Source organism: Kogia breviceps, chromosome 18 (assembly GCF_026419965.1).
Source record: "Kogia breviceps isolate mKogBre1 chromosome 18, mKogBre1 haplotype 1, whole genome shotgun sequence".
Lineage (NCBI taxonomy): Eukaryota > Metazoa > Chordata > Mammalia > Artiodactyla > Physeteridae > Kogia > Kogia breviceps.
Window position 1 is genome coordinate 19,692,086 of NC_081327.1, and position 27,010 is coordinate 19,719,095.

General features: G+C 51.2%; 2 long non-coding RNA genes across 2 annotated transcripts in view; both read left to right on the forward strand.

Annotated features, from left to right (window-relative positions):
- The window catches only part of LOC136793115 (uncharacterized), a 294,913-nt gene that overhangs the window by 105,579 nt on the left and 162,324 nt on the right, over positions 1-27,010 (forward strand). The gene's annotated exons all lie outside the window — the stretch shown is intronic.
- On the forward strand, positions 16,556-19,719 carry LOC136793116 (uncharacterized). Its single transcript, XR_010837959.1, has 3 exons — positions 16,556-16,785; positions 17,221-17,352; positions 19,673-19,719. It is a non-coding gene; the product is annotated as an uncharacterized lncRNA (long non-coding RNA).

Below are 27,010 nucleotides of genomic sequence, written 5' to 3' on the forward strand. Positions count from 1 at the left end.
TGAGACCAGATATTAGAAGAATATATAATGGTTTTTATATGAGCAATAGAAAATCATCGGGGCTCACATTCATAATTCCTCAATGCTGGGTGTCCTGTGAGTTACGGGCTGAAGCCCTGGCTCTCCTTTGCCCCAGGCTGCTCCGGCACAGCCCCACTTGCCCCTCTTCTGCTGAGCTTGTGTCTACACTTCCACCACAAACCCCCATCACAGATGTCTATAACTTGGCCATGAAAACTGACTCCAGGGCTGGGACTTGGCATATAAAATCTCAGTGTTATCACCCTCCGCCCCCATCTGAGGGCTTAGAAAGGGGATTTACTGAGCTGAAAAGGCAACTAATATGTTCTGAGTGGAGAGGAGAGGGGAGGTGTTTGTATTTAGGTGTTTGTGTGCATACGTGTGTATGTTGTGTGTGCATGTGAGTGCATTGCTATGTACATATGTGATCATGTGTGTGTGTACCCCTGTGTGTGAGCATGTTTGTACATGTGAGTGTGGGAGTATGTGTGTGAATGTGTGGGTGTGTGAACATGCACGCGTGCGAGCACATGTGCACATGAGTGTGTAGATATGTGTGTAAACACACAGGCACATGTGTGAGAGTGTGTACTGATAGCATGTGTGTGAGCATGTGAGTGTGTGAGCATGTGAGTGTGTGAGCATGTGAGTGTGTGAGCATGTATATGCACGCATGTGCTCATGCGTGTTTATGGGGTTATCAGGAGGATGGGAATAGGTTTTTAATATTCCCATAGCCGTTTCAGTTGAAAGGAAAAGTCATTACTAGCTTAGAGTCTCAGCTCTTTATTTGGGAAAGAGGAGACCCCAGACCTCAGCCTGATGTCAGCCCTGATGATTTTCTATCCCTCATATAAAAACCAGATAAAGAGGGAGCTGCCAGCTCATGATGGGGGTTTATACTCAGAGTATGGGGGAGCCAGAATGGTAACAGCTTCCCATGCCAAAGTCCCAGCACCCGTGGACACTGTGCTGAGCACGTGGAAAGCCCCAGCTCAGCCCATCTTCCTGACTCCATCTGAGGTTCCTAACAGAAGAAACAGAGGCTCAGAGCTGTCAAGCCACTTACAGCCCCACAGCAGGAAGTAGGGGAGCCTGCGCAGCCCTGGCTGGGCGCCTGCGCTGCAACCAGCACGCTGTGACGCCCTCTGGGTGTGGAAGGCACCTGAGCACCACCCGGTGCAATAAGGCCATTTTACTGATGGGGAAGCTGTGCCTGAGAGGGAAAAACCTTGTCTGAGGCTCCCTGCTGAGACTGCCCCCCCCCACGCCCTGCCCCAGGGCCCTTCCCTGCTGGGCAGAAGCAGGAGGGTGAAGGTGTTTGGGGGTGGCCTGAGATCCCTGAGAGCAGCAGGACCCTAGGTGAATAAGCTTAGGTGCAAGGTCTGGGGGGAGCTGAGCCTCAGAGACTTGGGACGGCACAGGCTGCCCCTCCTCCCTCTCCTTCTGCCCCCGTGGCAGCGTGGCTCTCCTTGGGCACACCGCCTCGAGCTCCCGACCGTAAGCTGGAAGGGACGGACAGGCGCCCTGTCTTCCTTAGTACTGGTGGAAAAGTCTCAGGGAAGGAGCCTGATTGGTCTGGCTTAGGCCACAGGGCTTCCAGGAATGCTGTGGGGAAGAATGGCTCCCTCTTTGGAGGGCAGGTAGCTTCCAGAGCGAGGGAGGAGTCAGGGACAGGTAACAACCCCGCCTCCAGGCCTGCACATTCCCTGGGCTGCTCCTGTGCACAGCCCCGGGCACAGCCTGTCAGGGGGAGCCTGGACTCTCCCTGGCTTTGGACTAGCGTTCCAGGAAAGGCCAGATACATGAAGGGAGGAGGGGAAGACCTGTGGGAGGCCCTGGGAAGAGAGTGTCCTTGGCTGAGGGCAGGGACTGGATACTTCTTTATGGAAAGCGAAACAAGACCTGCACTTGTGAGCCATGGGACAAGGAGAAGGAGGCTCTGGGCTGGTACAGGCAGCCCTGCACTAGGCTGATGAGCTGCCACCAGCAGGCTACAGTGGCCCCACCATGGTGCAGCCTGCCCCAGGAGGGGCAGGGAATGTGCGCCAAAGACTATGGGGTTGTTTCCCAAGGCATCAGTCACTGGTGATAAGGAAGTGACTCAATGTGGCCGCAGATCTGACCTTGCTGTGCTTGTATCCTGGGGGCTGGGGGCTGAGGCCCAGGGAGGGTGAGGGCTGAGCTGAGGTCACAGAGCCAGTGAGCAACTGAGTGGTGTTCAGAAATCAGATGCTCTGACTCTGCAGCTTGTGTCTCTCCCCTTTGTGGTGGCTTGAGCTTCCTCTAGGTCTGGCTGTCCTTGGGAGGCCCCCAACCCCGGTAAGAGAACCCCTGACTGTGCTCAGCACTCCCACTGTGCTTCTCACAGGGCAGGACAGAGATGTCACAGTAGGATGTCACTGGCCTTTGCAGAGGCAGATGGGGCCTTGCTTCCTGTCTCCTCCTTTATTGGCTAAGATGGGCTGGGCCTTTTACAATGAATGACATCTAGGAAAAGCTGCTCCCCATTTAGAGGGCTACAGAGCACTGAATATACCGAAGGTCCTGAGAAGTCCCACGAGTCAGGGTCCAGCCAGATCTTGGGCCAAGGAGGTGAGATGACTGGCCCTGCTGCCCTGCCTCGTCGAGGAGGGTGCTCCACGGCCGGACCTGGGTGCTCTGCCAGAGATGGCAGGTGAGACAGGGTGCCCACCCAGCCTTCTCCTGCCTGACCCAGAAACTCAGTGTGGGTGCACATGCATGTAAGAGAGAGGATAAAGGGCGATTAGAAACCGAAATGCCAGATGAAGGCTTATCAGGGTTTATCTGCCTTTTAATGTAATTGTGAGACAAGGAATTAAATGTTTAATGTTTATAGACTGAGCCAGGAGTAAAAATCCAATCAAACAAAAATGTTTCGTTTCCTCTGACTCAGAGTCTCTTCCATGAGCATGGCCAGCAGCTCCAGCTCCTGGCTGCTTCCTGAGGCAGAGCCTAGATCGTGCACGGTCGGCAGGCCACATGGTTACGATTCAGCAAGCCCATGTTAAGCTCCTGCTGTCTACGAGACACTGTGCTGGTCTCAGGGGTTTGGAGGAGGCTCAGAGGAGGACCAGTACCTCCCCCTCAGCCATCAGTAACACTTAAGGAAACCCTGCAGGGAACGCTCACTCCCTGGGGGCTCGGGGGTCCCAGCTTTCCTTCTCCATCTCAGTGCGTTGTGGTGGAGGCCCTCTCTTTGGAGACCAGAGAAATCAGGGAAGGCTGCAAGGGAAGTCCAGGGTCAGGGAGGTCAGACGAGGAGGGAGTCTGTGCCCACCTTTGTGCCAAAGGTCCCTTGCTCCTTTAGAAGTGGTTTACTGAGAGCTCTTGGCCCCTGACATGGAGGTTCAGAGCTCCGGAAGGCCTGGTGGCTGTGGCCTGGGGTCTCACATCCCGCACAGGACAGTTTCATCACCTGCTGACAAATTAAGTTCCTCAAGAGAAATACAAGCCAAGCGCCGGGGGACATTAGCATCTGGCCTGTGGAGGATGGTCCTGAAAGCCCCCAGCGGGTTGGTTGGAGAGTTGGAAACTCCATCTCTCTGGAGCCTTTTGGGACAATGTTGACACACCCTAAATCCAGTGGCTGGGGTCGTAAAAGAAAGGAGAAAACCGTGGAAAGACAGAGGCAGAGATTGGGGCTGCGCAGTCAACCCTGAGCCAGCCCTCAGTAGCTGGAGGAAGCAAGGAAAGGTCCTCCCTTAGAACCTTCAGCAGGAGTGCAGCCCTGCAGACACCTTGATACCAGATTTCTGGCCTCCAGAACTGGGAGAGGATGCATTCCTGTTGTTTTCAGCCACCCAGCACGTGGTACCCTGTAGCTGCACCCTCAGGAAGCCAGTGTACCATGTGTCCCCTTTGGAGACTTCCGAAGCATTAAATGCTTGACGGTCCTGATTACCTGTTCCACTGCGGCCAGAGCGGGGCTGCTTCACCTGTGTGGCCAAGACTGATGGCTTCTGTGCAGGTGATTTATTTGGGGGCTGTGATTCCAGGGAAGAGGAATGGCTCACTGGGAAAGGTGAAGCAGGGGTGGAGGGAAATCACTGGTTGCAACTGGGGCTCTTTTCTCCTGGGGACCCTCTGAGGTACTGTGTAGGACATGCATCAATTGCCCATCTGAGATATCAGAGGAAGAAAGAATTCATCTGTGGATGTGCATAGCCCACTGGCCAGGAGTTGCCGGGAGTGTTAACTATCCTGCATTTCCAAGGATGGGTATGGATGGGTATGCCCCAGAATGGCCGAGAACCTTCTTGGGCATCCCAGGGGCAGAAGCAGAGGGCCCAGAACAGAGAGCAAGTGATGTGGAGGGCCACGGAAGCACGTGCTGCCAGCTACCCCTGTCGGCAGCTGGTTGCTCCTGCAATAGCTAAAGCGAAAATGTGAGCTGAAAGATGGGGCAGGGAGATGTCCAGCACAACACAGTTGCCCACATTTCTTGAAACCTGGAATTCTTTCCTCTTGGTGGCACACATTGAAACCCCGAGACATGTGGGGTTGGTGGAAAGTTCCACTGGGCCCTCTGGGAAACTAGTCCCATGCATGAAATTGTAAACATGGGCTTTGTGATGCACCCTTAACATCTCCATTCACTTATTCATTCACTCATCTGTTCATTAATTCAGCAAACTTTTATCAAGTGCCTTCTGTGCCTCTTCCCGGCCAGGGCTGCAGGACAGAGGCAAGCAGTCTTTGTCCTCGTCCTAGCTCTTGAGAGGCTCATAGTCGAGGGCAGGGGTCAGCAAACTTTTTGTAAAGGATGACATAGTAGATATATGACATAGTAGATATTTGGCTTTGTGGACCAGATGGTCTTGTTGCTATTGTAGCAGGAAAGCAGCCACAGACAGTATATAAACAAATGGACCAGGCTCTGTTCCAATAAAAGTGTATTTACCAAAACAAGGAATAGGCTGGATTTGGCCCACGAGCCATAGTTTGCTAACCTGTGGTCAGCACCTGAGGAGATGTACAACCCAAGTTTCAGAAAGCCCGGGAGATAATACCATGAGCTCTGCCCATGGAAATCATGGAAGGCTTCACTGAAGAGGTGTCATATTAGTGAGGTCTTGAAGGATGAGTGGGAGTTTGCTGGATCGAAAAGTAGGAGAAAGGCATTCCAGACAGAGGTAACCACACCTGAGAAAGCATCCTGTGTGTGTGTTTCTGAAGAGTGAGACTCTCCAGAAACTGTGGAGGTCTGAAAGTTGAATGTAGCAAGAGGAAAGTTACTCACAATTAATGAACATTAAGGCAAGATCCTCTGGGAAATTTTTTTTTTTTTTTTTTTTTTGGGAAATTTTCTCAGATAAGACAAGCCATGGACAGATTTAAAAGCAGAGTGGATGGAAGGAGAAGACACGCCCTTCCTTCTGTGCTGGGAGTCTCTCCTGGGACGCCTCCCTGGAGCATCAGGCCTCAGAAGGACATGAAGGGCTGGTTTGGAGGGTCTGCCCAGGGCTGGGGGTGGGCAGGGCCCTCAGAGCTTAACTCTGCTTCACCATGCTGTGTGACTCAGCCACCCTGATGGGTAGCATGCCCTGCCACCTCCATGGGCCACAGCCACTCAGGGTGGTGTCAGTGACAAAGATTCTTTGCTTAATCAAAGTCTAGTCAGGCTCTTGACCATTCTCCTAGGCCCATCTGTGCACTTCCTTTTGGAATCTAGTATTAGCAAGAATCCTGCTAAGTTTAACAAGAACTTCCCACCTGTGATATCTGATCACCTTGGATACCTAATCAGGTTCTTCACCCTCCCTGTTCCCAAAGGTGATGTCTGATCACTCTGGCCTGTCTCTCACTCTTAGATCATTCTAGCCAGAATCTCCCCCACCCCTGATGTGTCCTCTTACTAATTTTTCATCCACTGATCTCCACCTGCTCCTTGGTTATTCACTCCCTCTTTCAGGCTGTGTTCCGAGTTGAGCCCAATCTCTTCCCCTGACTGCAAAGCCCCACTGCAGTGGTCCCTATACCTACTGCAACGGTCTTGAATGAAGCTTGCCTCACCATCTTTGTTTTTTATTTTTTTTTTAATAAATAAATTTATTTATTTATTTTTGGCTGAGTTGGGTCTTCATTGCTGCGCACGGGCTTTCTCTAGTTGCGGCAAGCAGGGGCTACTCTTCGTTGCGGTGCACGGGCTTCTCACGGCGGTGGCTTCTCTTGTTGCAGAGCACGGGCTCTAGGTGTGCGGGCTTTGGTAGTTGAGGCTCATGGGCTCTAGAGCGCAGGCTCAGCAGTTGTGGCGCACGGGCTTAGTTGCTCCACGGCATATGTGGGATTTTCCCGGACCAAGGCTCGAACCCGTGTTCCCTGCATTGGCAGGCAGATTCCTAACTGCTGCATCAGGGAAGCCCTCCCTTACCATCTTTAACAAGTGTCATTAGTTTAGTTTTTTTTTTTCCCTTAACATCAGCCAGGGCCCTAATGGGCCCCTGGAGCTAAAGTCCTCTGGAGTGTGCACGAGCACAGAGGCCACGCAGCGGTGCTTGGCGAGAGTGTTTCCTGGGAGAGTGTCAGCGGGGTTGACTGGGAGGAGGTCTCTGCTGGGGCCCACCTTCCTGCCCAGCTCTGGGGTCTCCAGCTCAGGCTCCCCTTCACCGTGGGACCTGGGTGGCGGGGCTGCCCTCTCTGTGGAGCCAGCCTAGCAGCTGAGGACCAGGACCCCCCACTAATCCCATGTTGAAGATGGTCAGCATCTCCATCGCTCATCAGGGTGGACTAGCCGTTCTGGGAAAGGGGCTTCCAGACCACTGTGACCTGGCCTTCTGCTGCTGGGCTGGCACCCTGGTGTGTGACGCAGAGAGCTCCTTGCCTTTGAGTTGATCGTTTCTGAATTCTGAATCACATTTCTGGGTCTCTACTGAGACCCTCCCCTCCTCCCACTCTCTGCAGAGTAAGGTGGCTGGTTTGGAGTGTGAGGTTGGTGGAAGAGGATGGGTCCAATGTCTATCGCCACATAACAAACAGCCACCAAGCGTCTGTGGTACACAACTATAAGTGCAGGGTTTTGCCCACGCATCAGTGGGTTCTCCCGGTGTTCTGCTGACCCAGGCTTTGCTTGGCAGGCTCACTCAGTTGCCTGTGGTTACTTGAGGGTTGGCTAGGAAGCTTTGTTGATCTTCACCTTGATCTTCCATGTCTGGGTCCTCAACTGGGACCCTGGGGCTAATTTGGCTGTGCTCCCCATGTCTTCTCCTCCAGCAAGCTAGCCGGGCTTGTTCTGGAGGAGGAAGAGGAGCCAAAGAAAGTGGCAGCCTGGCCCTGCTGGGCACACTGTCACTTACACCGCATTCTATTAGCCAAAGCAAGTCACAAGGCCAGGTTGGACAGGAAGACCCCAACTCTTGATGAATCGCCTGACAAGGGACCAGGAGGCGGGCAGGGATGATGAATTATGGCCATTTTTGCAATCAACCTATCACAGATGGACTCCCGCCATGGGACAGAAACTGAGGACTGAATTGCTTCCGGAGTGAGGGTGAGGCCGTGTGGACAGAACCTTCCATTTGGATTGTCCTTCCCCTTCCCAAGGTCTTACTGAGCCTGCCCACCAACCCTCGCCTAGTGCGATCTTGCTCGGACCCTGGGAGTCTTCTGGAAAGGAGATGTTGTCCAGAAGCAGCTGCTATGTCCTCTCTGTCTCCCCGGCCTCTCCTGTGGGGTCAACCATGAGCCTTCTTGGTGCCTCAGCTTCCCATCCAGGCTCCTTAGGTGTTCTCTGGCAAGCGAGCCCCACCACACCTGCCAGCCGGTGCTGCCATTTATCAGGTCCTCAATCTGTGCCGGGCGTGAATGCATGCTCTGTATACATCATGGGGTTCAGTTCTTATCTGGGAGCCCTCCCCATTATTCTCTTGTTCAGAGGAGGACCCGGGTCACAGAGGTTAAGTAACGTGCCCAAGTTCCCCCAGCTGTAAATGGCAGAGCCAGAAATCAAAACCAGGTTGGACTGACCATTGAACATGGCACAATTTCTCAACCCTATCCTACAGATTGGAAGACCAAGACTCTCCCAGTCAAGTGACGAACTCCCTCTTCTCCAGCCCGACAGTGGTCTGGCAGATGAATGCTAAAGTTTAAAAATTTTTTTCCATCAAGTTTCCATCTGTTCACACAGCAACAGAATTTATGCATGTTCAGGCACCATCTGTGACTCCAACCCCATTTCCAAATCCAAAATCATTTTTCCTTTTTGTACTTAACATGCACGATGGTGTGGTGGTCCTGAATAAATAAATCATCTTGGATTGCCAAAGTTCCAGGAGCCTCCATGGGAATTTTTCTCTGAGGAGGGAGGGAGGAGGACAGGATCTTGCAAAACTGGAATTTTGTTTTCCTGATGTGGGCTATCTCTTCTGGCTGACATTTCGGTGGGCTCCCATCTGTTGGCTGCATTTCACGCCATCTCTTTGCTGTCTCGGTTAATAGCAGATGATGAACAAGCATGTGTGTGTGTGTGTGTGTGTGTGTGTGTGTGTGTGTGTGTGTGTGTTTGTGTGTGTCAGTGAGCAACTGTGTGCCTGACTTCTGTGACTTTGAACACTCTTCTCATCACCCCTACCTGGAGGGCCACCGTGGCCACAGTCACATAGCTTAAGGTTTGGGGAGGGATGACCTGGCTTGGAGGATGGAAGAAGTGGTGGTGCTTCCGTGGGCTCTGAGGCTTCCCGGGTCCCCAGAGCTCTGAGAGGCCAGGGCTGGGGCCCTCTCCTCTAACTCAGGGGCCTCCCAGATCAGTTGTGTCCTAGAGTCCAAGAACTAAATTTAGAAGCCCTTTCTCCCCCCAGGCCTTTCCTGGACTGCCTAATAATTTTCTGACTATATCACAGCCAGGCTGATCTCCTTGATTCTTTTAGCTCTTTTTGTGTCATGTCGTGTTGCATCAGCATGGCTTTCAGGACTGGTCCCTCCAGTCCATGAGTCTGGATGGCACCTCTGCCTGCCTCAGCCTCTCCAGTGCGCCCCATCTCCCAACCCTGCCCAACCTCGTGCAGGAGGCTGCCTGCCCACTCTCTCCTGCCCTGAGAGCTGGTCCTGGGTCACTTTGGGACGGCTTCCCCACACCCATCTCCTCTTGGGCCCCACAGCCTGGGTGGCCTATACTTACTGGGTGCATGAGGGACCTGGGGACAGAGTCCCGTGTGCACGCAGTTGGGCGAGCTCACGCCCCCTGGCGGGTGAGGGGGTTACACAAGGGGAGGTGCCAAGTTATCCAGCCCCTGGGTGGTTGGTGGGGCCACTAGATCCCTTCCTCAGACAGTGTGGGAAGATCAAAGGCCACAGTCCACACAGAGAGCTCAGCCCAGGGCCCAGCCCGTGGTGAGCCCATGGCTCATGTTTGCTCTTTGTGCTCTTTTCTGGGTTGGGGACAGACAGGAGAAGACAGGACACAAAGAAAGCTGGACAGGCTTTTCAGCACTTTTTCCTTCTCAAGGTGTCATCCCCAGAGAGCACTGAGATTGAAGGGGGGTAGAGGACACTTTGACGTCCCCAAGTGGTTCCTGGTGCTGGCAAGCCCCCAAACCTAGCTGTTCAAGATCAGGGCTTTTCTATGATAATAATTACTTACGTGGTAAGTCTTCCTGAAAACTTATTTTTAAATTATTAAATGTTATAAATATCATCAAATGTCTTAGAAATGCAGAAACTTGTGTTACTTCTCCCCCTAAAGCATCTTTCTTAACATAACTCCTCTGTCATTGGGATGCTCCTTCCCACCTTCTCAAAGCTGCTGTGGCTTTTTGCGTGGCGCATGCACTGCTTTACAAGCCGGGGCCCTCGGGGACCAGCTGGCGCTCACTGCGTTTTCACTCTGCTGGATCCCATACTAAGCTATCCTGGGCTCACGGCAGCCCTTGTGGATGAAAGATCTGAGGCTTCAGCGGTCAGCTGCCTTGCCGAAGGGCACACAGAGATCCTGGGCCAGGCAGTCAGCCCCAGGGGTCCCTCTGCTCCTTATGACAGCCTGCAGGGGGCAGTGCAGGGGGCTGGCACACATCCTATAGCCCATTTTACACTAAGAAACTCGGGTTTAGAAAGGTGAGGGGACTTGCCCAATATGCAACTGGTTACAAAATCTGTGGATCGTATCTCAGAAATGTCTTCCAAATCTCCCCTTCCATCCAACATACTCTTGGCAGAAATTTTCCAAAACACATCTGAACCTGACCCCTTCCCTGACCTTCCTCTGGGCTTTGGCATGGCATTCAAGGCTTGTCACATAAATAGAAGCAGAGCACAGGGTTTAAGGGCACTGAATTTGAAATCAGAGAGACCTGGGTTTGAAGGTTCCTAGTTCTGTGACTATGGACAGGCCTGTTCTTTCTGTCTGGAATATTCTCTCACATCCTGCCCCTGGAGGCAAACTCCTACTCATCCTTCAGGACCAAGATGTCAGGGAAGCCTTCCAGATTTCCCCAGGCATTGCATCCTGTATGCTCCACAAGCCCTGTGCACGGACTGCACTTCTCTTCCCTGAATGTTCCCACAGTCAGAGGCTGTATCTGGGTTTTCTGGGGGCCCACAGGGTCAGTAGCATTGAACGTTGGCCAGATGGATTGATCATCGTCTTGTAGCGGGAGGAACTGCCTGACTCCTGCCCACTTAACACAGCGATGTGCACCTGCAAGGTCCAGGGCCCCTTCCATTGGCACAGACATACCTGCCCCCGGCTGGGTGGCTCTCTTGCAGCAGTGGGCCTGTGAGCATCTGGAGGTGATAACCGGCCACTGGCCAGGCCCCGTCGCAGGGAACGGCTCAGGGAGGAAGGTCAAGACACATGTTTTCTCTTAATTAGAAACTAACGAGCCGGGGCTCCCCAGCTGGTCAGTGCTGTTGGAGCCACGTCCTGTCAGCCGAAGGTTCAGCCTGTGGCTGTGTGTGGCAGGGCTTCTGGGGGGGGGGGGCCTGCCTGCTGAGCGCCCATCCAGCCTCCAGTGCCCGTGGAAGGCCCCCATCTGCCAGGACCGCAGCTGGGCCATTTGGCAGGGCCTCTGCAGCCTGAGAAGGAGCGGGGCTGGGCCTCAGGGTGGGGCAGGCTTCGTGCTTCTCCCTCTGGTCATTGCCTCGTGCCTTGTGCTGGCCCCTGTCTGGAGCCCCCTCCTCGCTTTCACACAGACAGATCTTCCTAATGTAGGCTCAGGTATCTCACTGAGGCCTCCCCTCAGAGTAATGGTCCTCAGAGGGTCACCTTTTAGCCCCATGCCCACCCTGCTGAACCATGGCAGTGAGCACAGCTCTCAGGAACTCCCACCATCAGGGGGAGAATGACCTTCATTCAGCTCAAGACCAGGGATGTGCCCGGCACGTGTCCGCGGGAAGCTGCCCCTTTGAATGAGCATGTCCAAGTCCCCTAGATCTTATGGCATAGAGAGAGCAGAGCACAGCAGGTGATGTCCTGCCCTGCCCTCTTGGCTGAGCAATCTCGGATGTACTGTCTTCCTTCCCTGAGTGTCCTCAGGTCTCTCATTCGCAAAGTGAGGAGAAGAAGAATGATGCTTATCTGGGCTATTGTGAGCAAAATAATAACAAAAGGCAAAACGTGGAAAGCCTTACAAGCTTACTGCACTGTACTGGCTGTGAGCGGTCAGCCAGCACGTGTGGCACAGGGCACCAAGGACGCACTGCCACTGCACTGAGTGAGGCTTAAAGGGAGCAAAGTGCAACGTTCCTGCTGCCGGGATTTGATATTGCAGTGGGAGAGGGGACCCGCACTGAACAAATAATCCCAGATGCATTTAATCAAGTCAGGCCGTGTCCAAGTGGGGCAGTGCTGTTTGGGCATTTGAAACCCACCGCAGAGAAGCAGGGCTGCTGGGAAGGGGGCAGAGAGAGTGGGCTCTCTCATGGCATCACAGTGGCAGGTCCTTCTGCTTTCAAACAGGTTTTCAACATCTCCCTGGTGGTTGCCATCTGGATCCCTTAGGGACTAGTGGGTGTGTGGTAATGAGTTCCAGCATCACTGGGTGGTGAGGTGGAAGTCTGGTCTGGACACCATTTTCTGATGGGGATAGAGGAGAGGGCGCCTCTGGCTGGGAACCCATGCCTGCTCTTCAGTCTGCCATCTCCTCTTGCCCCCTGGGATGTGAAGCCTTGTAGCCACAGAATCTGGAGACATCAGAACCCTAGGATGTTGGACCTAAAGGACCCCAGGAGAATTGGGTCCAGTCTTCTCAGGTTATTGAGAAGAAAGAGGCAAATGCCAAGGGATCTGGACCTCAGGTCTCGGGAACTTGGGTAGGTGTTTTCCCCTCACTAGGCCTCAGTTTCCCCCTGAGTACAATGAGGGTGTTGGGCTAGACAGTTGCTAGAGCTTTTCATCTGTGATATGCTTATGTGCATAAAAACACTATTTTAAAAAAGAAACACAACAAAGCTTTGTTAGTCATCATTTTCCAAGTTTTCTGTGTATTTTTTCATCAGAAGATAAAATGCGATTAGACCGTATGTTAGGCTAATTGTTCCCAAAACAGAATTTAAACATTTGAATATGTTTGCAAGAGGAAAGCAAAGTGAAGGAAGCTGTGGGGAGTCAGGGCTGATTCCTCCCCAGGGTGGGCCCCCTGGGGGCCTCCAGGGGGTCCGTGGGTACTGTCTTGGGGAGCAAGAGGCCCAGCGTGGGGAAGGTATGCTTTCCCTGTGGCTTAGGTGTATGAAAGGTCGAGGTGTGTGGGTCCCGAGGTTCCAATGTTCATTCATTCTCACTTGCTCATTTATTCGCTCTAGAGATGTGAGTGGAGCACTCAGCCCTGCTGGTCAGGAGGACAGCTGCGGTTCCTGCCCTGCAGAGCCCATGGGCTGGCTAGAGGGACAGGGAGACACCAGGGGATTGCAACTCTGTGTGATGGGGGCGTGGGAGGGGCAGGAAGGATGACACTGGAGCACAGGCTTGAGGGGTGAGGAGGGCCCAGGCCTTGAAGAGAGGGACAGGCCTTTCCAGAAGAGAAGTGGCCTGTGTGAAGGCCAGGGAAGGGGCAACCTGGCCCATAGTGGCTGTAAGCAGACTCAGGCCATTGTATCAGGAGCTAGGAGCTCTGGGGAGAGTTGCAAGCTGGGGCTGGAGAGGCTGGTGTGTGGGATCTAGTGAGTGTGGCCTGGGTGAGAAGTGTGGGGCAGGGAGGGGATGGAGTCACCTCTGTGTGTAGGGCTGTGTGCCCTCCCTTGAGGAGCTGTCAGGTCAGTTGAGGGTATATACATCACTTCTGGCCTCAGGGAGGGCCACCAACTGGCCAACTTAGGCAGGGTCCACCCCAATTCCTCCTGTTTCATAATTAGAGGCCAGACTGTTGAAGAGGCTGACAGGTGCTCCTGGGAATGACCTGGCCCCTGAAGACAGAGACTTGGGTACCACAGAGAGCCCTGAGCCCAACCCTCTGAGTACAGATGGGGAAACCGAGGCTTAGGGAGATGGGATGCATGGAGAATAGTTGTCATTACCTGGTGAGGTGGCAACTGAGGTGGGGTTAGAACCCATGCACATGGTCTCCCGGGTCACTGTGCCCCTCTCTGCTCAGAGCACTGCACAGAGAACAGCATCCTCCGGTGTGATGTGGCCGCTGCAGGTGGCTTTGATGGAGGGTGCTGAGAAAGGGGAGGGTCTCCCTCTCTGGTTCTGGGTAAAGGAGATGGACACGGGCCTAAGCTGCAGGAAACTTCCCAGACAAGTAAGGCATTGACATTTGCAGAGGAGGCAGAGGCAAGAGACAGGGGCCTGCTAGGTGCCTCGGGGGGTGGGGTGGGTGGTGGGCTGCAAGCCCAGGAGAAAGGACTATGGATGGACTCTGATTGTAAGACCTCAGGAACAAGTGACCAAACAGCTGAGCCAGGGGAGCTCAGAGATAGGAAATTCCCGGGAAGGGGCAGGGCCATGTGTCAGGCTGGGCTGTCTCTCTCCCACCCTCTGTGAATGCTGTCCCAACAGCCCGCAGCGGCTGAGGTGAAGGAGGGCTAACAGATGCTCTCAGATATGGTTTTATTCAAAGAATGAGCTTAATTAGGTGTTTATGCCTGTGGTTGTGAGTCCAAAGTTTTCTCTCTTTTTGGCATTCAATCCAGGAATGTTGTTGAAGATCATCTGCAGAAGAATATCCAGATAGTCGGAAAGTGATAAAGCAGATGGTCCCATTGTTCAATCTGACCTTTCCCCCTCATCTCCTGGCTAAGCATGGCAAGATTGGACCCTGGAGGGGCTCACACGGGCGCCTCACCGTGCAGAGCGCTGGGTCCCTCGCAGCCAGCCTGAACCCATGGCTGGGAGACTTGGGACCTCTCAGAAGGTCAGCTGGAAGGGCCTGTGCCATGGTAGGATGGGGTACCTGGGGCCCAAGGTCATGCAGCAGAGAGCTGCTCAGTGACCTCTGCTCCACATGTGGCCGCATCCCTGCCGACCCCCTCCATAGGCAGGAGCCCCACCCAGGCCTATGGCCCCACCTACTCTGCAGAACCAGAAGAAGGAGTGTCCGGCTTGCTATCCTCAGACAGGTAAGGCTCGCAGCTGAGCATCGTGGTCCTGAGCTCAGGGGAGGGCAGGAGCCATGGCTTGGGGTCTGGATGATTCCCATGGGTCCTGGGTCTGACCCATACCCCATTGCCTTCTCTGCCTGCCCCTGTCTCTCTTCTCTGTCTCTCTCCTCTGCCCTCATCACTGCCTGGGGCATGGGGCAGAGGGGCAGCCTGAGTGCTTCCTGGACCGATCTTTCCTTCACGGGGCAACTCAAATCCTTCAGGGGCCACAGGTGTCTGCCACTGCCTGGTGCCCCATGGGGCCTGTGGTGTTAATGGGGATGTTTAGCTGCCCACCTGCTCCTGGGGACTGTGGGACTGGACAGGAAGGCGATGTTGCCATTTACCCACTGGCCCTGAATGAGGCTGCTGGCCTCCTGCAGGCGACAGGGGGCTGAGGCCCAGAGTGGGCAAGCCGGCAAATTGGGAGAGCTGGACTGGATGGCTGGGGGTCTGGGAATCATGCAGAGAGGGCACCGCATGCATGCTCTTTTCCTGGAATCAGCCATGGGATGGCGGGGAGTACAGGCTGTGGCTACCCAACATTTCACTGCAAATCAGTTCTCCCTTGGCTGTCACTGTACTTCCACAGGGTCCGCTGGAGGGGCCAGTGTGTGAATGGGAGGAACAGGGAGAGAAGGGCCTGATGGGCTCTGGGGGCCACTCGATTGGTCCTTCCTGACGCCCAATGCTGACGGCCCCTTGGAAGGGGCTGGTGTCCAGCCCGGGTGGAGCAGGGCAAACAGCATGGCGGTTTAGGGATGCTGGCATGCAGTGAGGGGTCCACTCTGTGTCCTGGCTCTGTGCTCACCCACGGCCCGGACCTGACCAAGCTGCTTAACAGCCGCAGCCTCCCTTTGACCCATGACCTGGCAGTGATGGTAATCATATCATAAGTGAAATCCTTCCCTAGCACATGGGAATCCTTACTGTCCGGCCACTGTTTCTGTTGTTAATATTCCCAAGGAGGAGGGGTCCTACTGGGAACTGACAGAGCTGTGATGCGTCAACAGCAGTTCTCATCTGAAGGCTGATGACTGGCTTTGGTCCATCCCCACTGCTAGCAGAAGGAGAGGAAGAAGGCTATCTCACAGCTTGGTGGGCATAGGTTAGATGTGTAACAGACTTCGTAAAGGGGTGGGACTGGGTACCCTCTGGAGCACTCTGAAGGCAGGAGTGACCATAGTGGAAGGAAGGGTGAGTGGACCAAAGTGCCGCCACAACTCGAGGTACCCCGACTCCAGGTCGTCCCTGATCAGGTGGAAGACAGGCTTGTACTCCGAGCTGGGCAGCTCCTGGAGTCTCCTCTTGCTCAGGGGGACAGGAGGACACTGGAGCCAGACAGGCCCCTATTTGGCCCAGGCTGTGTCCCCTGACCTGGGCTCCTGGGTGGAGGTGAGGCCTTCAGAGGGCTTTCTCAGCCAAAGGAGGAGGAGGAAGGCAGTGCTGACAAGCTGGCTGGCCTAGAGAAAAGCATCTTCAGAAATCCGGAGCTGAGTCACCCTGCGAGAACAGACCTCAGCCAGCAGGATCTGTATTTAGGCCACACAGCCCTTAGACTCTCCATTTTAGCATTTTGATTTAATTTATTTTATCTTGCAGAACGGGAGGGATAATGGAAGGACAGTCTGTTAACACTGGGCCTGGCAGTGGGCTGGGAAGCCTCCTCCTCTGAGTTCCTTGCTTTGCACACTCAGTGACGTGCCTGGAAGGCTCTCAGGTTGAGCACAGGGAGGGGGCAGGGCCGGCCGGGCCCAGCGAGCCTGGCAGAGCGCGGGCGGCACACCAAGCTCTCGGCTCCAACTCCACCGCCTCCCGCTCTGGGCTGTCCTGGAGCCCGAAGGGCGTGGGGAATCTGGAACCCAAAGAGGTTGGGAGACCTGTGCAAGGCCAAGGAGAGATTCCGGTTCCAGAAACGTGCAGCTGCTCCCTTCCTCCCCTCCAGCGCTCCATGCGTGAGGAACGTGAATCACCTGGGAGACTCGGAAAGAGCAGTTACCTTGCCTCCTGTTTCCGTCCCCAGGTGTGAGAAACGCGTTTCTCCGCCTCCTGCTCTCCTTCATCTCCGGAGACGGAGTTCGCTGCGTGGGAGGAATAAGCCCGTGGGCTCCGTGCACGGTGCGGTGTTGCTGGCATTGCTGCTGCTGGTGACAGGAGTGCAGCCAGCAGGCAGGGATCTCTGCTCGCCCCTGTGTCAGAGACCGGGCTGACTTCCGAGGGCAGCTTGTGCAGGTAATGCTGCTGCTATGGCAAGGCTGTGGGGCCTCTTATGCTCACCCACAGGGGCCAACCCTAGGGCCTCTTCCAACCATCTCTGATAGCCCTCAGAGGCGGCAGCTCGTTCGTCGTCATGCTGTCACCTCCTCCCTGTCCGCTTCCCTACTCCCGCATCAGTGCTTCCGGGATCACCTTCTACATAACCTGCTTGTGGCCAAATCCTTAATCCTAGCGTCTGGGGAGACTCACTGAATGCTGGGGACGGATGTCCCTGCTCCCCGGGGCAGACAAATGTGCACCCTTCTCCCAGCAGCGTGGCTCTCCAGGCCCTGGGAGGCCTCCCCCTGGCTGGGCACTTGCTGAGGGTCCAGCACAAACCACCGGAGTCTTTCGGCCATTCCCAGCAACCGCAGCGTTTGGCTTCAACCAGCCCCTCTGTTCTGTTCACAGTTTTTGAGGCTTCTAGAAATCTGGTGTCTTTTGGGGAGAATGGAAGCACCTTGTTTCTAAAATATGTCCTTCCCAAGGAATCATCCATTACAGTAGGTGTTGTATTGCCTGGACCAGAGAAAATTCCAAGGGGTAAGTCATATCACTCTTGGCAGACAGCATGCCAGGCATTTCATTGCGTGAACTGATGGGTTCTGATATAATTAAAGAAGCAGTACCTCAGGCCTGGAGATCAACAGATGAGGAAAAGCAATTCTTAAAACAAAACAGTAATTGCAGCTGCATTTTCAGTTAGATTGACTGAGCAGATGTCAATACCTCTGCCTGTGGGACCAGGTTGTGTGTCCCAGTGTCTTCCAGCAAGAGCCCTTCCATGGAATACACACCCTGACCTTCACACTCCTTTCCAATGGGCTTGGAAAACAGACACAAGCTCTGGGCAAACCTTATGGTTTCCTAAACACAGACAGAATCACTGTCATCCTCAAAGAACAGCAAGAGCCACACAGTCTGGTCTATGTACCCCTCAGTGGTTCCCTCTGTCTGTTCCTCCGCCCCTCCTCCCCCCTCCTCTTTCCTTCCTTCTCTTTTCCCTCTCTTTCCTTTTTCCTTTCCACCTTCCTTCTTTCCTTTCTCTTAAAGAACAAGGAAAAAAAAGGACCACCGCAGCATGTCTCGAGAGGGTCTGAACTCTGGCGTTGCATGCTGGGGTTCTGCCTGGACATTGGGATCGGAGTCCTGTGAGCTCTTTGGCACTTTATTTCACCAACAACCTGCCTGATTGTGCATGGATCCCTGTGCTGTGGCAGTCCCAACATTCAGGGAGCTTATACCTCTACTAGTTCCTGGATGCAAACCTTGAGAAGCCATCTTGGAGAAGGAGCCGAGTATGGCAGGCGCAGCCCCCGGGCCCTGCAACAGAGGTTTTGTCAAAGTGCACAGGCCTCTGGAGTCTGCCGCTGCTTCTCCTCCACCCAAACGGCCCTCCCTTCTCCCTGGACAGTACTTGGAAACCTCATCGATGGAGGCTGTAGAGTACAACTCTCTTGTTTGTGGCTTTATTTCCAGAGCCTGGCATAATGTCTAGCCTGTAGCAAATATTGTTAATGAGGAGACCAGGCCAGTGAACCCTTCCTAGGTTTCTCTGGATGAAGCCTGCACACTGTTACTGTAGGGCGTTCATCTCCCTCTTTTCTAGGAGAGTCATTTTTCCCTGGGAAAAAAGTGCAGCCTCCAACAAACAGCCCTAATATCTGCATGGGACCCTGTCAGGTGTCAGCAGCCAGGTGTAGATCTCCTGAGCTGGGCAGGGAAAGGGCTGCATAGTTAAATATCATAAACGGACTCAGATGTGTCCAACTTCATCAGCACTGGAGTCTGCTGAAATTGAGAAACTGCTGGGGCTTGGCAGGAGTTGGCAGTCCCAGGGGCAAGGCTCCTGTCTGGAAGGGGCTGCCAGGGGCCTCCCCTAGCCCGGCCCTCGCTGGGCTCCCGGCCTGAGCCCCCGGCCTACACGCCCTCCCCTGGACACTCTGCAGACGGAGAGGGCACCAGACAGGCGCTGATGGAGGCTGGTGCCCACACATGTGCTTCATCCTCCAACACCCCTGGGGCCGTGCAGGGCTGGTTATTAGCTTCTCATTGCTGGTGGGGTTTCTGCTCACAGGGGAAGGGCGGCTGAGGCAGGCTCTGAACTGAGGCCTAGCTGACTGCCAAGCCCACAGCCTTTCAGGGCTGCCCATGGCCTCCAGACGGGGATGGGTAGGGAGAATGGCTGTGGCCACTGCAGATGTGCTGGGTCTGGAGCCCACCAGCCTCCAGTTTTGCAGGAAGCACAAGGCTGGCCAGACCACTCCAGAGTGTGCAGACAGGGTGCCCTGCTGTCCTGAGGGAGAGCCTGCCCCCAGGCTACAGAGCAGGGCCAGCGTCAGGCAGCTGGGGACTGGGATGAGGGGAGCTCCCTTCTCCTCGTGGGTGGGGAGATGTGCTTAAACTCATATTTAAACTCATGAACATCTCCCTCATGATGCTTCCAAATCCACCATTTGAGATTCAGTCCTTGGGGTTAATTGCGTTCTTGTTCAGGTTTCTCTTAAAATGCGCATCTCCCAGGGTGGCTGTGGAGCTCAGTGATGTCTTATCTGTCCCTCCACAGTGTGCACCTCCCGAGCCAGATGCTCCATCTCAGCGCTTGCGTGCCCAGGGCCTGGCTGCTCCAGGATGTTTGCTGAATGAATGTGATTGGCACATTTAGGGCAGGTGAGGCTCTGGGTTCATGGGGCTTGAGGAGGGAGGAGCTGATAGCGAGCTCCCTGCCTTCACAAAGCTCCCTGGGGCTGAAACAGCCCAGCTTTCAGCCCAGACCCCTCTGGAAGGACAAACGCCTCTGCGTACAGGTACAGTGTATTCTTCAACTTTCCAGTGGTCATTTCCATCCCTTTTTCATTCCTAGGAAATCTTCTGGCCCAGAGGAATGCCAGGTCTCCCCCAGGCAGGACACACTCTAGTGCTGACAGGTGGGTGAGGGGCCAGGGCAGTGAGCTTAGGGTAATGTGCTGATGTGCCCATGGTCAGGAGTGGAGGGGTGGCTTTACAGGAAGCTGTGTGAAATTCGCGATTGCAGTTTCAGCGGTCAAACCTTGGGGTGCAGGAAGACAGGGGTCAGATGGAGAAAGGGGCACATTCTATGGCCTTACTTCCCCATCTGGCAACCAATGGGCCACCCCAGACCTGCCCCTCTGTCCCTCCCCCAGTCCCTGGGGAGGAAAGAGGAGGAAGTCCAGGCTCAGGGACTGAGTCCCCCTGGCTGTCCTGGCCAGTCCCTGCCCTGCAGAGACTCCCTGGGCTTCTCAGCAGAGAGACCTCCCCTCCCCCAGGTGTGGGCAAAGGGCTCCTTCTCTCCCTCATCTGCTTCAGGTGGATACATGTTGGTGCCCACCATGTGCAAGCTCTGAAGCATGGCTCTCCATTGGTACTCACCTGTTTCTTGCATCTAAGTGGCTGGTGATAAGTGAGTTTTTCTGTGAGATCTTGCAGAAATTCCAAGAGAGAGGCAAGGGAAAAGGCCAAGGAGACAGAATCCTGTGGACTGAAAGGAGCAGCTGCCCGCCAGCTGTTTCTCAGTCTCTGTGGCCTGGTCCAGGCACTGTGCTAGCCTTCAGGTAGATTCATGGGAGCACCCGAGGCTGCAGCTGCAGGGACCAAGGAGGCTTGGGTGCGTTCAGGAAGCACCCTGCCCAGGTCTGAGGCCGGGGCACAGTGGCGGGGAGGGAGACAGGAGACGTGCCAGTCAGCTTGGGCAAGTTCCATGGCTGCCCCTCCAGGGAGGGCATCTCATCTCTGAGGGCCTGAAACTTTTATCCTGGGGTTCAGGATTACTCCAGTGTGTGTGCCTGTATGTCTTTGTGCATCTCTGTTTTTGTGTGAGTGGTGTGTGCTTACACCTGTGTGTGTTCTTGTGTGTATCCCTGTGCATGTCCATGTCTGTGTGTGCTCATGCTTGTGCGTCCATGTGTCTGTGTTCACACCTCTGTGTGTCCTTGTGTGAACTCATGGTTTCTGCATGAGGCCATGTGTGTGCTCACAAAAGCCTGTGCAGCCACTCTCCTTTTACCCTTGCTAATTTATCTTTTCCCCACTAACCAACTCTAGCCCTAACCTATATGGTAGTGTGTGTCCTGTGGGGGGCTCTTCTGTCCCCATGGGAGGCCTGACATCGTCAGCTGAGGCAGGTCCTGTTGATTGTGGGAAGCGTCTGAAAGGCGGGAGTGGATGGGAGTGGAGGTGAGATTCTGCTTCCTGGGTTTCCAGACCCAGGTCAGCCTCCTGCCTCTCCCCATGCATAGCCCTTCTGACCCTTTGTTTTCTCATCTGTGGAATGGATATTCTGATGACTACATAATTATTCCAAATGACAAATGTCAAGCCCCAGCACCATGTCAAGCCCATAGCAGATTCTCTGGAAATCTCTGTTTTGGTCTCTTCAGTGACAGCACACTGAATGTCTCGAGTTTGTTCTGTTAGGAGTACTGGGGAGGAATAAATCCTGAGGGCATTTTCTAGTTGCATCTGGGGTCCGAGACAAAAATAGGAACAGATCCAGGTTCTGAGGAATTCAGTCCACATGGAGGAGCACATCACATGGTTCCTTATTATTATTAGTGTTACTAATAGTACATAACAATAACAATTAGTAATACTAACAACTACAGCTACGGCTAGCGTTTGCCGAGTGCTTATACTGTGTTAGTCACTGAGCTATGTGTGTCGCCGTGATCCACTATTTCCTATCATCTTTGCAACAACCCCATTTTATAAATGAGCAAATGGGGAATTCCCTGGTGGTCCAGTGGTTAGGACTCAGTGCTTTCACTGCCAGGGCCCGGGGAACTAAGATCCTGCAAGCTGCATGGTGCAGCAAAAAAAAAAGAGCAAACGGAGCTCTCTCTGTGTTTATCACTGATTATACCATTTAGATAAAATCAAGAGCGAGTGTGATGTGGTGAGAAAGCACAGGACTGGCTGGTAGTCAGAAATTTGGGGGCTTATGCTTAATTGTGTCACCAACGCATCCCAGGGATGCAGGCAAGTTATTTTTCTTGGATTCTCACTGAGCACTGTTGTATTTCTTAATGGAGGTGTTTGCTACGTCACCACGGTGCCTCTGCACAAACTCCTTCTCAACCCAGGTGCTATGATCTCCCAGCCCTCTGGGCAGACCCAGACCCCAGGGAGGGGCCCCACTCATCTGTCACCTGCTTGCCGCATGGGTGGACTCCTGAACCCGGGAAGCCTACCTTTTCCCTCCTAGTCACAGATTAGTGACATTACCTGCTGTCACAGGTAATGCACAGCTCTACGTGCACTAATGCTTTCACAACTGAGCCCAGCAGTGCCCCTAGAGTTAAGGAACTGCGGGAGTCTTGATTATAAACACTTTTCAGAGGGTGTGTGATGCTGCCATTTGAAATCACATTAGGCTGAAACTTGAGAGTGAGGTTGTCAGCTCATCTACATTTGGAAATAGAGATTTGAATAACATTTCTGATTTGTTCCAAGCCTTTTCTGGGGATTTTGATGGGATCAGGGGCCAAGCTATGGGTGGGAATCAGGGTGCCCTGTGGGTAGAGGGGAACCTGTTGGGGCCTGCTTATTTTTCTGTGCACATAGGCCACCCAGGCCGCCCTGGGCACCTGCGCTTTCACAGCTGGAGCCGTTTGCTGAAGCAGGCCACTGCCTGCTCTAAGCAGGGGAGGTGGGCACATGGTGTCTCCCCCAGGGAGGGCACTTATTTTTGATCTGAGAAGCCATTTAGAAGGCCACATGCTTTGTATTTAGACCACAAATGCCATGTCTGTGCTCCATTCTACTTTGATTTTTGTGGTTTTGGTCTCTCACTGGGTCACTTTCTCTAATTTTCCTTCAGGAGCTTGCTTTTTTTCCCCTGCTTGTCTGTTCCTGTCTTCTTGTCTGTCTGTCCACCTGGAGGCCTACCTGTCTGTGTCCATCTGACCACTTTCTCTCTCCCACTGTCCTGAATCTTTCCCCACATCTCCCTTATTTCCTATCTTCTCCTTCTGCCTCATGCTTTTCCTTTTTTTAAAATTAATTTTTTTTGGAGTATAGTTGCTTTACAATGTTGTGTTATTTTCTACTGTACAGGAAAGTGAATCAGCTATACATATACGTATAGCCCCTCTTTTTTGGATTTCCTTCCCATTAAGGTCACCGCAGTGCATTGAGTAGAGTTTCCTGTGCTACACAGTATGTTTTCATTAGTTATCTATTTTATACATACTATCAATAGTGTATATATGTCAATCCCAATCTCCCAATTCCTCCCACCCCCTTCTTCGCCCTTGCTATCTATACATTTGTTCTCTATATCTGTGTCTCTATTTCTGCTTTGCAAATAAGATCATCTGTACCATATTTCTGGATTCCACATATATGCATTAATATACAATATTCATTTTTCTCTTTCTGACTTACTTCACTCTGTATGACACTCCCTAGGTCCATCCACATCTCTACAAATGACCCAATTTTTTTCTTTTTTATGGCTGAGTAATATTCCAATGTATATATGTACCACATCTTCTTTATCCATTCATCTATTGATGGACATTTAGGTTGTTTCCATGTCGTAGCTATTGTAAATAGTGTTGCTATGAACATTGGGGTGTATGTGTCTGCTATGAACATTGGGGTGTATGTGTCTTTTTGAATTAGGGTTTTCTCTGGGTATATGCCCAGTAGTGGAATTGCTGGGTCATATGGTAGCTCTATTTTTAGTTTTTTAAAGAACCTCCATACTGCTCTCCATAGTGGCTGTATCAATTTACATTCCTACCAACAGTGCATGAGGGCTCCCTTTTCTCCACACCCTCTCCAGCATTTATTATTTGTAGATTTTTTGATGATGGCCATTCTGACCTGTGTGAGGTTGGTCATATATGGCCTTTATTATGTTGAGGTAGGTTCCCTCTAAGCCCACTTTCTGGAGAGTTTTTATCATAAATAGGTGTTGAATTTTGTCAAAAGCTTTTTCTGCATCTACTGAGATGATCATATGGTTTTCTTCTTCAATTTGTTAATATGGTGTATCACATTGTTGATTCGCATATATGGAAGAATCCTTGCATCCCTGGGATGAATCCCACTTGATCATGCATGATTCTTTTTTTTAAACATCTTTATTGGAGTATAATTGCTTTATAATAGTATGTTAGTTTCTGCTTTATAACAAAGTGAATCAGCTATACATATACATATATCCCCATATCTCCTCCCTCTTGTGTCTCCCTCTCACTATGCATGATTCTTTTAATGTGTTGTTTGATTCGGTTTGCTAGTATTTTGTTGAGGATTTTTGCTACATCAGTGATATTGGCCTGTAATTTTCTTTTTTGTGTGATATCTTTGGTTTTGGTATCAGGGTGATGGTGGCTTTGTAGAGTGAGTTTGGGAGTGTTCTTCCCTCTGCAATTTCTTGGAAAAGTTTGAGAAGGATAGGTGTTAGGTCTTCTCTAAATGTTTGATAGAATTCACCTGTGAAGCCATCTTGTCCTGGACTTTTAGTTGCTGGAAGATGTTTAAGCACAGTTTCAATTTCATTACTTGTGATTGGTCTGTTCATGTTTTCTATTTCTTCCTGGTTCAGTCTTGGAAGGTTGCACTTTTCTAAGAATTTCTCCTTTTCTTCCAGGTTGTCCATTTTATTGGTATATAGTTGCTTGTAGTAGTCTCTTATGATCCTTTGTATTTCTGTGGTGTCAGTTGTAACTTCTTTTTCATTTCAAACTTTACTTATTTGAGTCCTCTCCCTTTTTTTCTTGATGAGTTTGGCTGAAGGTTTATCAATTTTGTTTATCTTTTCAAAGAACAGTATTTTAGTTTTATTGATCTTTGCTGTTGTTTTCTTCATTTCTTTTATTTTTATTTTTTTAACATCTTTATTGGAGTATAATTGCATTACAATGGTGTGTTAGTTTCTGCTTTACAACAAAGTGAATCAGTTATACATCATTTCTATTTCATTTATTTCTGCTCTGATCTTTATGATTTCTTTCCTTCTACTAACTTTGGGTTTTGGTTGTTCTTCTTTCTCTAGTCGCTTTATGTGTAAGGTTAGGTTGTTTATTTGAGATTTTTCTTGTTTCCTGAGGTGAGTTTGTATCACTATAAACTTCCCTCTTAGAACTACTTTTCTGCATCCCATATTTTTTGGGTCATCATGTTTTTGTTGTCATTTGTTTCTAGGTAGTTTTTGATTTCCTCAGTGATTTCTTGGTTATTTATTAATGTATTGTTTAGCCTCCATGTGTTTGTGTTTTTTACAGTTTTTTTTTCTGTAATTGAGTAATCTCATAGTGTTGTGGTCAGAAAAGTTACTTGGTAGATTTCAATTTTCTTAAATTTACCGAGGCTTGATTTGTGGCTCAAGATACGATCTATCCTGGAGAATATTCCATGAGCACTTGAGAAGAAAGTGTATTCTGCCTCTTTTGGGTGGAATGTCCTATAAATATCAATTATGTCATGTCATTTAAAACTTGTGTTTCCTTATTTATTTTCTGTCTGGATTATCTGTCCATTGGAGTAAGTGAGGTGTTAAAGTCCCCACTATTATTGTGTTACTGTTGATTTCTCCCTTTACGGCTGTTAGCATTAGCCTTATATATTGAGGTGCTCCTATTTTGGGTGCATAAATATTTACAATTGTTCTATCTTCTTGGATTGATCCCTTGATCATTATGTACTGTCTTTCATTGTCTCTTATAGTAATTCTTATTTTAAAATCTATTTTGTCTGGTATGAGAATTGCTCCTCCAGCTTTCTTTTGATTTCCATTTGCATGGAATATCTTTTTCCACCCCCTCACTTTCAATCTGTATGTGTCCCTAGGCCTGAAGTTGGTCTCTTGTAGACAGCATATACATGGGGCTTGTTTTTGTATCCATTCAGCCAGTCTATGTCTTTTGGTTAGAGCATTTAATCCATTTTCATTTAAGGTAGTTATCGATATATATGTGCCTATTACCATTTTCTTAATTATCCTGGGTTTGTTCTTGTAGGACCTTTTGTTCTCTGTGTTTCCCACCTAGAGAAGATCCTTTAGCATTTGTTGTAGAGTTGCTTTGGGGTGCTGAATTCTCTTAGATTTTGCTTGTCTGTAAAGCTTTTGATTTCTCCATTGAATCTGAATGAGATCCTTGCTGGGTAGAGTAATCTTGGTTGTAGGTTTTCACCTTTCATCACTCTAAATATGTCCTGCCACTCCCTTCTGGCCTGTAGAGTTTCTGCTAAAAAATCAGCTGATAACCTTATGGGCATTCCCTTGCAGGTTATTCATTGTTTTTCCCTTGCTGCTTTTAATATTTTTTCTTTGTATTTAATTTTTATTAGTTTGATTAATATGTGTCTTGGTGTGTTTCTCCTTGGCTTTATCTTGTATGGAACTCTCTGAGCTTCCTGGACTTGACTGACTATTTCCTTTCCCATGTTAGGGAAGCTTTTGACTATAACCTCTTCAAATATTTTCTCAGGCCCTTTCCCTCTCTCTTCTTCTGGGACCCCTATCATTCCAATGTTGGTGCATTTGATGTTGTCCCAGAGGTCTCTGAGACTGTCCTCATTTCTTTTCATTATTTTTTCTTTATTCTTTGCTGCAGTAGTTATTTCCAATATTTTATCTTCCAGGTCACTTGTCCTTTCTTCTGCTTCAGTTATTCTGCTATTGATTCCTTCTAGTTTTTCAATTCAGTTATTGTGTTTTTCATCACTGATTGTTTGCTCTTTAGTTCTTCTAGGTCCTTATTAAACATTTCTTGCATCTTTTCAATCCATGCCTCCATTCTATTTCCAAGATCTTGGATCATCTTTACTATCATTACTTTGAATTCTTTTTCAGATAGATTGCCTATTTCCTCTTCATTTATTTGGTCTTGTGGGATTTTACCTTGCTCCTTCATCTGCAAAGGAATTTCTCTGTCATCTCATTTGGTCCAACCTACTGTGTTTATGGTCTCCTTTCTGCAGGCTACAGGGTCATAGTTCCTTTCCTTCTGTTGTCTGCCCTCTGGTGAGTGAGGTTGGTCCAGGGGCTTGTGTAGGCTTCCTGGAGGGAAGGACTGGTGCCTGCGCTCTGGAGGGTAGAGCTGGGTCTTTTCCCTCTGAAGGGCATGGCTGTGTCAGGTGATGTGTTTTGGGGTGTCTGTGAGCTTAGTATGACTTTAAGCAGCCTGTCTGCTAATCGGTGGGGCTGGGTTCCTGTCTTGCTGGTTGTTTG